The following is a 15981-nucleotide window of genomic DNA, read 5'->3' on the forward strand; positions in this document are numbered from 1 at the left end:
CATAAAGGATTCTCATGAAAAATGTACTTCTGCATTTCAGCTGGACATGAAAGGTGAAAAGTAGGTGGTTAAACAACGCATAGCACTGTTGCAGTTGCCCACAGGTATCCCAGCTGACCTTGAGCTCTGAGTGGTCAAGGTGTCCCATAACAACTGAATCACATCTGCCTACATGAGGAGATATTTCTAGGAGGCCCTAAAATGTAGTAGGTGTGTAAGTCTCAGTGTTTGGATCACTCTCTAATTATTTCAGTAGGTTAAGATTCACAGGATCAAATGTAATTTGCCGGATTGTATTTTTTTAAGCCAGATTGGGAACAATGACTAAAAGAGTATGCAGGTGAGAAGACAAGTTCATGGTGTCATTTCACTTTACTGGCAAGTTTAAAAAGGTCTAAAATGGCATCGTTGAAAAATCTACCATTGTAAATGTAGAGATTAGCAGAAACAGACACAAAAGCCAGACTAACTATACCAATGTGCTGCTGTTGAAATTTCTAAGTTGGCTGTCCAAAGTCTGCGCTGTTGAAGAAAGCGCTATCAAAGAGACCGAGCTTTAACCCATGTGCATTGTCACATGCAACTTGTGAAAGATGTATTGGAAATATTACACCTTTTCTTGGAAGGTATGAATTTCCAAGGCAACCACATCTGTGAGTCATGTTGCAAACAACTCGTGCTCCAAGCAACTCATGTGCAATAAAAGTTGTTACCTCTTTAAGCTCATGCAGTGCCTTGGTTGTTCATTCAGTGCACATTTGATAATCCTGAGAGAAAAGAACTTCAGTATACACCCATAGAGCAATGGCAAAAGCTCTTTAGTACTCAAAATATATATCAATCAGGATACTCTAATGTGACTTAATTCTCAAAATAATTTTCTTCTCTTGTGTAGATTCTAAGATGATAGACAAGATGGGGTTTTTTTTGTGTTTTCCTTGAACCTTACGATCACTCAAGACTATGCCCAGTGCAGTCTCCTCAGCATTTTTCAAGTGTCAAATGGGACACTGATTCAGCACATAGAGATGAGGCAAGCAAAGGATCATAGTCACTGCACTGAGTATTCATGTAAATAGCTGCTGCAACAGTGCCAGGGTAGTATGAGAGAAACAATTTTGACTTTCACGGATATGCCGATGAAAAACAACAACAAAACCACCCAACACTGCATCAAAATACCAGTTCAATTCACCAAGGGAGAAATAACTTGGCTGTTCTACAAAACAGTGTATTTGCAGCTCAGGCAACAACTGCAGCATCACACTTACCAGAGATGCACTAAGCCTGAGGCCACACTGGGGTATAGACATGTTGTTTTGCCATGCATTGATAGGGGGAAAAATACAGCAGCATTGAGCTTGCCAGGAAGCTTTGATCAAATGTGTCAGTGGACACGCAGACTGGGTGATGAGCCCAGCCACTCAATTTTTAGATATTTGCTAGCCCAACTTTGGGAACATCTAGCACAATGAGAAGGGTTCACTGGCAGGTGTATTTAACTCCGTTGTTAAGGTTTTTCTACAAGATATCAGAGAGATCTACCTTGAGTTATAGTGCATGTCACCTAAGCTCTTCTAAATAATCGTTCACAAATAATATATCCACATAGACTGGGATGGTAACATTTCACTCTCAGATTTCTATAGTTGCTAAGATAGAAAGGAGAGTAGGACAAAGGAGGCTGAAGATCTGAAACAGGGCGGGCTACAGAATATGCAGCACAGAAGACTTACTCAGTAGCTGAATGAAAATCCTTGCACATAAATACTCTTACAGAGCCATTACTCTCTCAAAGCAACTCCTATTAGTATTACTAGGAGATGCAAGCTGATACTGTGGGAGGTCAGAGACTCATTAAAATTTGCAGATGAAAACCACTGGTTCCAGAGAATAAAGCACTTCTACAGAGCTGCCCAGTAAATTTAGACAAAGTTTAGTGCATTCAGACCTGCTCTGAGATTGCAGGAAGTAACAATAGCCACCATTTTTAAAGCAATTGCAGCATTCATGAGCTAGGTGCAATTTTCAGAGCGATCATGACAGTTCTGCAGATGATCATTTTGCAAGTTAAGAATATAAATTGCGTGATACAAAAGAAAGAGAAAAAAGCTGATTCCTGTTGAGTTCCCATAATTGCAAATGAAAGACAGCAAGAAACATCAGGGAGTCACTTTTCACAGAAGCAGAGATCGCAGGGGCTTAATTAGCATTGGATCATATGTATCAGCCTGAAAATGTGTAATGAATAGCTAGCACTTTCACATTAGACAAGACTGATAATCTGGTCTATTCTTTCAGAAAACATTTATGTACAGAGAAAAATGATCCCTGCCACAAGTCATCATGCCGACTGCTGTAAACCTACTGAAAGGATAAAATTTGAGCATGAAACACCTAAAAATGAGCCTAAAAATACATACTTCATGACAAAAAACAGAACTTTCTGTCAGATCCCCCAGATATGCACAGTGTACCTTCAATGAAAATAACCTACCACAATCTTTAGTGTTGCTTAGATTTATCTTCCTTGCATTTGAGTAGGATGAAGTGTGTGTCGTGTAGGGTCTGCACTGGTACATTTCTGGGACAATTTTCCAGAGCTGTATTAACTGTTACAGGTTTTAAAATTATTTGAATTTTTGCACTAAAATCACTGAAAAGGAGATGAAAGGTTGAATACTGAATAGAGAAGCTGGTTTCGTCAAGGCAAGCTAAATATATTCACAGAAGTAATCCTGTTTCCTGACAGATGAGACACCAGTTAGGGAGCACATTTGCAGTGCTTCTTCATCCAGATGTTACAGAACTTACCAGCATATCTGTAGGGGACTTTTCAGCTCTCAATTGGCAGGCCTTGGCCACATACACCCATTTTTAATAACCACTTCCTCTCGAGTTAGTGACTTATTTCAAATTTATCACCCTTCTTCTCAGAAAAGTCTTTCACTTTCAGATTCTTCTCTATTGCTGCTTTTGCAGTATTATTTGAGTATTATTTGTGAGGACTTGGCTGCTCTGCTCTGCCAGGCTGTGGCTGCAGAACCTTTCTGCAGAGTGAATCAACAGTTTGGAGGCCTTTTTAACTTGCAGGCCCTCACTCTTTTCATCTGGACGACCACATTTCAGGTTAAGTATGGATGTTCTCTGAATTCAAACTGAGCAGGGATAGTAGAGGTGTGATGGGTTATCAGAAAAGCACTGAAGGTTTCTTTCTGATGTTTTTCTCTCTAAATGCTCAGCCCCATCTCTTATTCACATGCATGTGGATCATGATCCAGGCACCTCCTAACCTCCTGCTGCAGTAAGTGAATAGCTTAGATTTGATATCTTTTCCTCCAGTTAAAAAATATTTCTTGCATCCTTTTTGCACAAAGCACACAGAGAAAAAGTATTAGCCCTAAAGCAAGCCATTATATTCCTGTGGGGGTGGTATTATTATCCTGTTCAGAAACAACACGCTCATGTGATACTACCCTGCTTGTGCGTCCTCTTACTCAGTGCCAGGCGGATGCTCGGTTGTCACAGAGCAGTGCAGTGCTCTGGGTGATTCGCTATCGCTCACAAAACACAAGCCTGTTAATTAATCAGGTCCCAGTTCCTCTCATGGTCCTTAGTATCAATCGACAATAGGCTGTTATTATTTTACAATAAACTACTGTTTACAGAAGACAAAACAGGGCTGTATCTGTACCTGTCAGTTTAATATCTTATCACAGAATCATCATAGAACTGTTTGAGTTGGAAGGGACCCTTAAAAGCCATCTAGTCCAACTGCCCTGCAAGAACAGGGTCCTACAGCTAAATCAGGTTGCTTGGAGCCTCGTTCTGTCTGGACTTGAGTCTTGACTGAATACTCCCTCTGTCTCTATTTCCATAATGTAAATATCTCAATAAGCAATGACATGTTTTCATATACATATATAAATATATGCATGTAGATGGGTATATGTGAAATATATGCTTGTGTACATATTAATCTGAAATAAATCTTTTTTTTTTTTCTTTAGATAGCAAAAGAGTTATTTAGCAGTATTTATTTTGGCCACATTTCTCACCCTTTCGGCTTCCCTTCAGCATGTTAGTCCTTTGAACACAGCTTTGAGTTTCTCTGATTAAAACCAGAACCACGCTCTGTTCTTCCATGAAGGTGCATTGACATCACGCCTTGCTTATAGGTAGCTGCAGGAATTAGTCATTACATTTGGAACATTTTTAGAGACAATTCTATCTCACAGACACAGACTAATTCTGAGCCAGTGGAAATAACTTGTTTTGAAAAATCAAGATATTTAGAGATTAAGCATGCATTTTGCCACTGATAGTGATAGCGCTATGGCAGGAGCCATCAGACTTGAACTTGCCCACTACAATGCAGGTCCTGTCTGCACATGAAGGAGCTCCTGTCGAGGTACTTCCTATGGCTGGGCATGGTAGCACTCCCCAGGAGCAGGTCACCCCATCTAGCCAGATGCTCTCTCTTTCCAATTTGTCAGTGATGACTGCAAGTAGTCCTGTGCCAGGTGACAGTCCCTTCTGCCTCCCACCAGGCAGCAGTTCACTGGAGGCTCATTTAATTTCCTTTTTAGCATGGAGAGTGTATACTTGAAAAAAGAAATCACAGCTCCACAATAGATTCAGATTTAGGTCCAACTGAAGATGATAGATAGCACAGCACGTTAAGACTTTATGAGAACTATTTGCATGCGGTTTTTACCAGATTTCTTTTTCCACATCAGTGGAAGGGAGACTTATGAAAGAATTTCCATGTTATTATACAGGACATCTTGTTTATCAGAGTTTGTTATTCAAAATCTTCATTAGGCATTCAAGAGCCTTGTTTGGACTTCTGAAAACCACAAGTGGTCTGGAGCTTTTGAACTCCAGGCTGCTTTCTTACTCGAGGCATTAGAAAATTCATCTATGTGACAAATACAATGAAGTTTGCAATCAAGACTCTGTGATCCCAGAAGGCTGTTCTTTCAGGAGCTAATTGGATTTATAAATTCTATTTCCGCACACCATTTTGATATACTACATTTGCATAAGCACAGTTGCTGGCTATTTATTTCCAGCTTTTTACATTATGCATGTCTTCACCTCTGTTTTTCTTCCAGTAGGAGAACTCCATGTCTACCAGTAGATGCACCTCATCTAAGAGTATGAAGTAAGGCAGAAAGTATGTAAGGATAATATATGGCATCCACTGGTGTCCATCGTATCAAGTTCCCTACAGTACTTTCATATCCTGCATACTGTAAACTGTGCTCTTCTGGACAGATAAAATGAAGACTGTTCAGCTTATCTATAATCAAGACGGATTTTTTAATTTTTTATTTTTTTTATTTTTTTTTTGCCAGAAAGGTTCAAACAGATAAGGAGAGCCTCTTAGCTGAGCACAAAAGATGGAAGATGATGACGCTCTGTATGAGAGAGCTTTGTGTAAAGCTGACCATGTAGAGTAGCTGAATGATAAACAGGAGAAAGTAAAATCAGGCCCAAGGCCAGCTTTTCCTTGCCACTTCCCCTACACCTTCTGTCAGCCTATGCTTTCCCACACTGAAATCCATTTCCAAAATCCTGTTCATAGAATCATAGAATCACAGAATGGCCTGGGTTGAAAAGGACCACAATGATCATTGAGTTTCAACCCCCTTGCCACGGGCAGGGTCGCCAACCACCAGACCAGGCTGCCCAAAGCCACATCCAGACTGGCCTTGAATGCCTCCAGGGATGGGGTATCCACAGCCTCCTTGGGCAACCTGTTCCAGTGCGTCACCACCCTCTGTGCACCCTCTGTTAGGCTGTTGCTTTGTCTATGTCACTATTATTTACAGCCTTCTTTTTAACCACTGTGACAAATAAGCAGCATACTGCATGGCATTTGCAGTGCTGATGCTGTTCAGTCTCACAGTCTTAGGGCGAGTGCCATAAATTCAAGACAGGCCATCTCCTGGCATGCCAACCATGTGCTTTTGTACAGAATTTCAGCCAAACGTGCCTGTGACAAATCTGTTTTCTCCTTCCCTTTTCTCAGATTATGAGTATAATAAAGCACACCCTGTGACATTAATGGTCTTGTAATGCTGGTTGAACTATTCAGATCCTAGGAGACATCACAACAAAGGTAATTTGTCCAAACAATGTATTGGATTAAAGGATCCTTTTTGCTTTTGTTTTGCTTTTCTCTACAGGGCCCATTTGTACACTGAATGAAGCAGGAGCTCACTTGGTACAGCTATCCAATGCTTCATCTCACCTTCATTGCCTTGTCTAACCACACAGTATTTCTCTTCTTTCATGATAGGGAATTGCTGCTTTTACTGTACTTTTCTGTGCATGTAAGGTCTGAACATATCATAAATAGGTGTATGCTCACTGTCACAGTAACGTAGGGATGCTGGGCTTCTGGTTTCTCTTCCTTTTCATAGATGGAGGATAAAGAGAAAGGAATTTAAATGTCATACCATCCATTCGCTGCATCACCAGCTTCAGACAGACAGGATTTCTCCTTTGAGAGCTCTTATATTATTCAGACTTGTAATACATGATAATTCTATAACTCTATAACAATAGGTATGCTTGGCACATGGTGGTACTTGAACTAACTGAGGTATTCCAGACAAAATAGTAGTGCTGAGAGAGCCATAAAGCATTTTACCTTATGGATATTATTTGCACCATTATTTGCACTATTTCCATACTCCATCCCTCTTATAGCCCAGCAGTGTCATCTTGGAACAACCTCCAGGTTTGAAGCCCAATTCCTAGCTATGTAATTTGTGTGTTTAAGTGTTCAGTGCTTTCATAAATCTTACACCACCCAACGAGGTATATATTAAAGGATTTGTCTGCACAGCAAAATGAGGGGTGTCAGCTTTTGTATGGGCATAGCAGCATGACTAATACCATTGGTGAAGGAGGGGACAGGCTCTGCAATATGTCAGCCTGGAGGGGACCTGAGTGAATGTGGATGTATGCTTGTACGCTTCCTAATAATGGCACAGGCATGCAGACAAAGCTTTTTATTTATGGCTCTGTTGATGGCTTGCAGAAGTAACTGTGCCACACTTACTAAGTGGTTGTCCATGCTAATTTTAAAATAAGGCCACTCTGATGGCTCCTGAGAGTGCACACAGCCTCAAAGCAGCGATACAGGCAGCAGCGCAGTATGGGGTGGAAAAGCTTGTAGGCAACTCTTTGCCTGATGCCAGCATTTCACTGCCAGGGAGCTCTCTCTCATAGGCTCACAACGCCCTCATAACTGCATCACCTCACTAGGAAAAGCAGCATGATTTCCATATTTCCAGAATGATGGACTCTCCTGCAGGACCTCATCCAGCTCTGCCAGCACTTCTTGCAGTGCTTGAGCCCAAATACATCGGAATGTAAATCAACATTTGGAGTTGCTACAGACTTGGGCAGAAAGTCAAGAGAGTGGGTTTTCTGATCTTGTAGCCAAGACTGAAAATCAAAACAATCGATTCTGCCTTGAACAGCCCCTGAGCGCCCAGCTGGCCTGCTGACAGCACGAGGCAGAACTGTGCTCGTAGCAAAGGCAGGGCACAAAGAGCAAGTGAGGCCACACAGGGCACAAAGTGGAACAGCCCAGGCACTGGTGTGCTGAAAACGTGGAGCTGAGTGCCTGAAGGGGTCTTACTTCTTCCTATTAAAAAAAAAAACAACAAAGCAAATATTTACTACAAAGTCTGATGTGGCCTTGAGGGAAAGTATTTAATAGCCCTCCAAAATTACCAATGTTTGAAAGCTTGAAGCAAGGTGCTTCAAGCTTGCGCCAGGTGAACAGCTTGTGAGACGGTGGTGTAATACTGATGAAATTCAGAAGATTGAGATCAGTATTTCTTTGTCTGTTTTCCTTTCATTACTTTCCTTACTTTTTGGAGGAAGAGAGGACAAAAGAAATAAACAGCAGCATTTTTTGGCATTTTTGAAAGCAGCAAACCTGAGCATTGCCAGAAAGGGTTTGTGCTCTGTAGTCTTCAGGAGGAAGCATCAGCTGTTAAGGTATGCATACAGATGGCCAGCTCTGACCCAAGGCTGAATTCATAGGAGAGCAGCGTGGAAAATAGCCAAACATTGCAGATGATGGAATGGAAAAGCAGCCGGCTGACTACACTTGGGAGTGCACTAACAAAACAGAAACTGGAAAAGCTACGAGGAGATTCAGATCATGAACACTCTTAGGGGAAACACTCTTAGGAACACTCTTCAGGGGAAATCTCAAGAGATGGGGAGATTTTGGCTTACTGGCTGTCACTAAGACAAAAACAGCAAATATAGGACCGATGGGAAAAGATTAAATAGAAGCAGGTGGTTTATTTGGGAAAGAAAAAGACATGAAAAGGGATTACTACATAAAGCAACCCGTCCATCTGGGGTTCTGTAGATTACCTGTCACATCCGTGTACTGATCAAGACAGCCCGAAGCCAGACGATAAATCTGTTGTCCTAACAATACCACATCCATCTGGCTTGCTTACCTGATAACAAGGGTCCAGAGGGTGAAAGGGGATGGAAGATGCGCTCAGCACCACTTCAACATCAGTGATCTTCCTAATGTACACCCCACTAGAGGTTGGGTTTGGTGCTTTCCCTCAGATGATACCCTCAGCTGAGTGCTGCTTTCATACTGGCTCATACCCAGCCTGGCTGGCATGCTTGCTCTTTTGTGTACTCAATGACTCATTAATCAACGATCGCTTCCTTGCAGGCTCCACACACAAAACATGGTTTCTTTTGTCCTACTTGTACCAGCTAGCACCAAGCAGGAAAGGCATTCAGATTGTTGCATATAGGAAACATATTTGCTCTGTGAGATTTCATCTGACCTAAACTAAGCTGAGCATGGTCTTAGGAGGAGATCAGTTGTATGTAAAGGGGGAAGGAAGGACTGGGTGGAGGCAAGGAGTGGGCAAGGTGTAAGGTAAGGAGGACTTTGGGCAGTGATGGACTTATGGCACTGAGAGCAGTGACAGCTGGGATTTTATGCTTTAGGCATTTTGAGTTTTTCCATTGCTATATGTTAAGGGAAATGCAGATACAAGAAGGCATATGGCTCAGGTAAAATGGGATTAATGAACATACGGATGAGGTTTAAACCTAGCTAGGTTAAAGAAATATATTTGGCTATTCTCCTAACAAGGGTTTTGCTCTTGCCTTGCCAGAAAAAAAGAGAACTCATACCTTAAAAGGCAATTCAGCCTTTCTCCCTAGGTTTCCAAGCAGCACCAATGAGAACCCAAGCAGAAGTGGACCCCTGGCTCACACCTGTTCCCAGCCCTGCCCTCTGCCTTCCCTCCAGCCCTGGTGTCCCACTCCCAGCACCATCCCCAGCCCTCAGAGCTGCCCCAAGGAACAGGCACACCCCAACAGGTGCTGCAACCCACGTGGGGCAGGATGGGCTCTGCAACACCAGCCCTGAGCTTGGGGAAAGGTGCAGTCAGCAGGCCTGGCCATTGCCTTCCTCCTCCAGAGCCTCTGCATGCACACAGCTGTGCTGACCCAGAAAGGCAGCCTGCCAGCACAGCTAACGGCCGCCATCACTCTGCACTGCAAGCCCTTGCTCACAGCAAAGGCCACCAGGGCTAGTGGTGCCAGGTGGTGCTCCCCTGTGCTTTGCTTAGATTGTTGTGACATCCCTTCCCAGCCTGACCCTCCTCAGGGGACGAGCTGATCTGACCACACACTGCAGGCCTCTCCTGGCCTGCCCGCTGACTGCCCAAACCTGTCCCGGCCCACCTCCAAGCAGGGCTGCCTGACCCCCAGAGAAAAGGCATTTCCGTGTTTTAAGGAGCCTGGCAGATGGCCCTGTGCCCATTCACTCACATTTAATCCGCTGAAGTTAGCAAACACGTTTAGCTTAAAGAAAACGACAACATCATAAAGAGAGCTTAGAGTACGGTTTGGGTGGGGGCAGGGTCTGGTCCACTGAGGAATAACTACTCCCGCCTTAAGATAACATCTGCTTTATCTGTTGCTAAAAATACAGCTATGTTTACCCTCCCTCAGCATCTGCCCAACAGACAATATTGCCCAGTTTTGAAAACCCATCAGGCCACACAAAAGAGCTGCCAGGCTCTCGCTGAGCTCAGGATGCCTTTTGCATCCTCATTTTCCTTATCTTGGGATTCAGGCTGTCTTCTTTAATTATTTTTAAATGAACTGCTACATCTTATCTCTTTCAGAATATTTTATCCTTTGTTAACTCTTCTATCTCATCCTTAGTCACAACATCAAAAGGAAAGAATTGTGATTCTTCTCTGATTTTTAATGGCTCAGCTCACTGCTTCTTACATCTGAGAAACTTCTTTAAAAAACAGTCTGTACTCAGCTTTACTGTTCTGCTTCTCTGCTTGGAGTGCTCCTCCTGGCTGCCCAGCCCTGCCCGGGAGACTTTCCTTGTGAGCTGGATGATGAAATCGCCAACCCCCAGTTTACCCAAATGTGTGATCTGGGGAGTGGGAACCAACACCAGAGGGAGAGGAACTCAGGACACAGTTTTAAGAACTTGTGTTGTGAGTGGCACAAAGGGACCGAGGATGCATTTTTTAGATGTTTAGTAAGTGTTTGGGAGACAGCCACACAAGCTTTTCTGTCCTTCTGCATCTACGTACCTGTAAGGCTCCAGGGGTCTCACCTGCTGCCCTGTTAGAGACCAGCTGGGTCTGTGGGTTGCTGCCTTATGGCTGACAGCACCAGCAGCCACTCACTCAGAGCAACTGCAGCCTTGGAAAGGAGAAAACGTGGGCCCCTGCACACCTTTCTGTGGGGCTGTTCTCAAAGGTGCCTTCCATGTTGTAGGTATCTCTTTAGACAATAGGTAGGCTGCCTTAAATGTGATCTAGAGAGTTCTGAGTGTGAGAGGTGGAATGGTGACACTTAGAAACCAGCTTTTCCCGAAGATTATTTTAATTGTGGTCTTATCCACAAAAAAACAGATCCTGATCCAGGATCCAGTCCTGTGGGCTGGCACCTCCATGCCAAAGCCTGGCACAGACATTACGTACACGAATGCTCCTGTAGCTGCACTTCTGTTTGTTCAGCACAATACACACTGTTAGTGATCAACAAAATACAAATCTGGAGAAGTGTGAATCGAGTGAAATAGGTTTTTAGGATTTTGATTATCAAAAGCAGAACATACAAAAATAGCTCTATGTTAAAACAGCCAGGCTGCTGCTTGATAATGTATGAACATGCCTGTCAGGAGGCATTTGTTTAACACTTAATCATATTAGGCTTAAAACTAATAAATATTCTGTACAGAATGACAACCACATGAACCTGCAGATGCAAGAGGGCAATTGCCACAATATCTGGGCAGGAAGTGGGGACACAGCTCTGGGCACGGAGCTGCCCTAATACACACGTGGAAGTGCTGCGGGTTGGAGCCAGGCACTGTGTGCAGCACATGGCACAGCAACTGGAGTTGCAGGCAGACAGCAGGGCAGCAGCCAGCCTCAGAGCAGGAACTGAAATGCAAGTGGACAGTGGAACAAATGTCGGTCGGTAAAACATAGGCTGATTATCTACCAGGTAGTTGGGTGCCAAGAAAAACAGCAGGCATGGGGCTAGAGCTCAGCACAACAGAGCAGGAGATGATTAAGCAAACAAACAAACAAACGAACCCCCACTCTGAGGAGAAAATGATTAAAGGAGCACCAGTGTGGAGATGCAGCCTTCTTCTGTGGGAAACGTGGGCTGTGGAGAGCTGGCAGAGCTGAAGCGCCAGTGAATCGATGCGTGCAATGACTGGGGGGAAATGAGCTGGTGTTAGCTAGCGTATGTTTGACCTTTCTGAGAGAAGCAACATGAATAATTTTATCAACAAAGATGCAGGGAGATGGGCTGGTGTGGAAGGAGGTTTCATTTCCAGACCCATCTGCGATCCTCCCCCCGAGTGAGAAGCCAGAGAGCTCATCAGCAGCTATGGGCACGTAGCCAGCCCTGGCCAGGATGCTGTTCCTTGTGTGGGCAAGGGGAGGGAAGATGCAGCCCATTGGTGGATGGGGGCTGAAGGCATCTCCAGGGCACTCCATGAGCTGCCACGCAAAGTACAACGGGTGCATGTGGTCACTTCCCTGGCTGGCACTGGCATGTAGGAGCGGGTGGGCTGTGCTGGCTGAGCACAGCCCCCTGTGGCCAGGAGGCAGCAGCCCAAGCCCATCACGACAGGTTTGCTCTGTGCTTTTGGATATTTCCTGCCTCTCTCTGTGCTGGTGGTGCCTTCAGGGAGTTATGAAGAGTCTCCCCTGAGGATTCACTGCCACTGAGGAGGCTGCCTCACCCCTGAGGCCATTCACAGCCCATCTCTGAACACTCCACCTTTTGGCATGGCAGCACACACCTTCCCACACCACTGCATTCAGGAAATGTGACCACACCAAAATGGGTGAAGATACTAGTCAGCCTCTGCCTCTTCTCAGGTAGAAACCAGTGACCACCCTCCCTTCTACACTCACCTGTGAGCAAGCCCCTTTGTGCACAGTAAAACAAACTTGCTTAAACCACTGACATCCTCCAACCTGGAAGAAGCATCCCTCAGACACCAAGTTGCACACATGGGTTGAAGTGATGGTTGTAATGGATGGCACAAGGAGTGCGCTCAGCCATGATGCTGTACTGTCACACCTGATCCTGTCACTGTGAGAGCAGCATGTAGTGGCTGTGGCAGACTCAGGGTGGCAAACTCTTTAAGGAAAACAGGGAAGAAAGACATTTGGAAACACCTAATAGGTTAAAACATATCAGGTCTTGAATCTCATAATACACTGAACCAGTGTTGCTCTATCCAGCAGTCAATTTCTCTTTTCATTCAAGCAACGTGGCAAATATTTCTGGTCTCCTTTGCTGCATTTTATCAGTGCACAGGGGTAGAACTGGGCAGATAACACAAGATGCGTTAGCTGAAAAAATAATGTGATCACACAAGTGGCAAGCTATTTTGTACAAGTTCATACTGGCAGAGTAAGAAATTTTCAGTAATCAGTACAGATCCGTTAGCCACATCTACAGAGAAGAATTCAGTGCAGTGACTCCCAAGGACTTGTTTGCAAAGATGGGAGGTGTTGTGAGAGCTACAAAGAGAGCAAGGGCTTGAGGAAAAGGGCATTCCAAGGAGATTAATTAGTAGAGGCATGACTGGCACACAGAGGTATCTCAGGTCACAAAGCAGCCCGGTTCCCCCGATGTTTATGGTGCGAGACAAGGCAGGTGTTTATAGTGGATGGCTGCATTATTTTACAGGAAGAATTACACAGTCCTGCAGTCCTTGGAAGTATGAAATGTGATGGAATAAGCGTGGCATAACTTACCTGAGGTCAAAGAACAAGGTGTGTTGCTGCTTGATAAGATGTTATCAAGGGATGCCAGAGGAAGCTGATCTGGGCACACGGTGAAACATACACTTGTGTTGGAGAGCCAGGGGGCAGGAGGTGAAATGCGCCTCAGTGGCAGGGAAGGATCTGGTGCTGAGCTCTGAGGCACAGTCATGGCCTCTCTTAGAGGTCAGCATGCACTGCTCATCACCTGCCTTACAAAAGGAGTACGTTAAACAGACAAGCAGGGAAAGGGCTACATGGATCATGCAGAGACAAGATTAATCTTGTGAGGGTGGATTTAACAGCCTGCCTTGTGTAGTGTAAAAAGGGGACAGAGAGAGGCATGGATTACATATGAGCAACAAATACAGGAAGGGAGAGGAACTATTTCCATTCAGATAAAAGCTGGCACAAGATTAACAAGTAGTACAATGACCCCAAAAGAACTTGGGTTGGGAAGAAGAAATGTAACTTCAAGAAGCAGACTGCTGGAGCAGCCTTTGGACAAGGATGCGGCACACAGTCTTACTGTTACAAGACAACATCCATCAGGTTGCAGAAGAGATTGTGTGAACACAGGATTGGCTCTCAGTTTTGGAAATAGTGGTGTACGATATGGGGATGTGGAGTTTCAGTTCCTTTAGGGTAATTCAGAATTCCAGATGAAAGGAGATGGAGCCACAAGCGTTTCTGACGCTGTATTCAGCCACTCAATGCAGTTCTAAGGTAGTTTCCTGGTTATCCCCAGGGACCGAGACAGATTGTCTTTATCTTGTTTGATGGTGTTCATTTTGATTTGGGGATCCACTGATATTTAGGGCAGCAGAGCAGCCGCAAGCAGAGCAGGGTGCTGCTCCAGGTGCACGGTGCCTCAGTGGAACCAAGAACACTTTCAGGCATCTGACCAGTTGGTGCCCCATGGCCTGGGCTGAATCAGGTCAACTGAAACCAAAGGAGAGTTCCACTTTCTCTTCAGTTCTGTCAGATCTGATGGGAGGATAGTCAGATTTGCCAGCTAACAGAGCATGAAACCAAAGAAAACATTATGAAGAGAGGCATTACCAATTAAGTACTTGCACCTGATGGACTTCTTCCTCTGTCTTGGGCTGATTCTATTGCTGCATGTGTTTCATACAGCTGGGTAGAATAAATTGATTTCAGGGAAAGTTGACCTACAGAAACCAATTCATAGACAAGTATTTGCAAAGTGGAGCTTTCAGCCTGTACTATTCCCAAGCTGATGCTCACCCAGGCTTTCTTGTTTTATTAGAACAAGAAAACTAAATACTGTTAAGTGACAACACATGGAAACCACTGCATAAAAATACCCCCAAGAGGTAATGACCCATGTAAGCACAACCAAAGGAGCTGTAATTTAAAGTGTGCATTTTTCACCAAAGAATAATTGTCAGCCACTAATCTGCCGTGTAAATACACATAAAGTCATTCTTCCTCAGCAGGAACACTGTTTATCCAAAACCTCCTTCAGAGCCTATATTGGCCAGCCACTGAACAGCAGAAGTCTTTAGACAAAACCATTTGGACAGCAACATCTCTCAGAGGACTGAAAACTGAGTGAAGACTTGAGCCTGTTAAAAGCATATGCAATTCTGCACAGCTTTACTACATACCTACAGTCAATATGAAGCCCAAGACTCTATATTTGTTTTGAATTTGTCCCTCCAAATGATATTCATCCAGCACCTCCTAAAGTGTCACAAGGATTTCCACGTAATCCATTTAGCTAGGGTTCAGGTTGAAGAGTGCCACATAGAACGGTTAGTCTATGGTTGGAAAAGACCTCTAAGGTCACCTTGTCCAACCACCAACTCATCCTCACCATGCCCACTAACCACATCCCTCAGTGCCACATCTACGCATTTATGGAACACCTCCAGGAACGGTGACTCCACCACCTGCCTGGGCAGCCTGTGCTTCACCATTAATGCTATTGCTTTTGCAATGCAGAATAGGCCAAATTTACAGTAAAATTGATTCGTTCCCATGGGATTGTGTACCATAGCTGCTGTGGGGGGGAGTAGCATTGGAATTGAATCAAAGCATGAGAACAGGGATTCATGTCCCATCTCAACACCTGTTCTTGCTTCCTCACAGTCCCATTACCTCCAGAGATGAGGAAGGTCACTTAGGCACTGAGATGCTGCACTTGTGCTCCTGGGATCTAGGGAAAGTCCCCGGCCTCATACATGCTTCTGATCCTCTCAGGCAATCTGCCAGTGTCGGTGATTTCCATCTCTGTTAAAACAGTGGCAGAAATACAAAAGGGACAGAATCTCTGTGAGACCTGAGAGATTGTTACAGTACCCAACTGACTACACAGCCTCAGGGAATGCCTCATGGAGCTGCCAACAGAGCGGCATTAGGATGCTGTCACGATGCTGACGCAACGCCTCTAAAAATCACTTAAAATTAGTTTGGATTACGTTCAAGAAGGGTGGCAGCCCCTGGAATATAGGATGGCTGCAAAGCATAATGATGATAAAAAGGTAGAAAAGCAGCAGAAGCAATTGATGTAGCTGATAGCATTAGCTGGAGTCCTGCCGAACCGAGGTTTCTGTGATAAGCATGTCCATGATTCCTACTTCTCTGCTTCGGTCATCGTTTCTGGGTGCTTCCTGCA

Source organism: Gallus gallus, chromosome 3 (assembly GCF_016699485.2).
Source record: "Gallus gallus isolate bGalGal1 chromosome 3, bGalGal1.mat.broiler.GRCg7b, whole genome shotgun sequence".
Taxonomy (NCBI): Eukaryota; Metazoa; Chordata; class Aves; order Galliformes; family Phasianidae; genus Gallus; species Gallus gallus.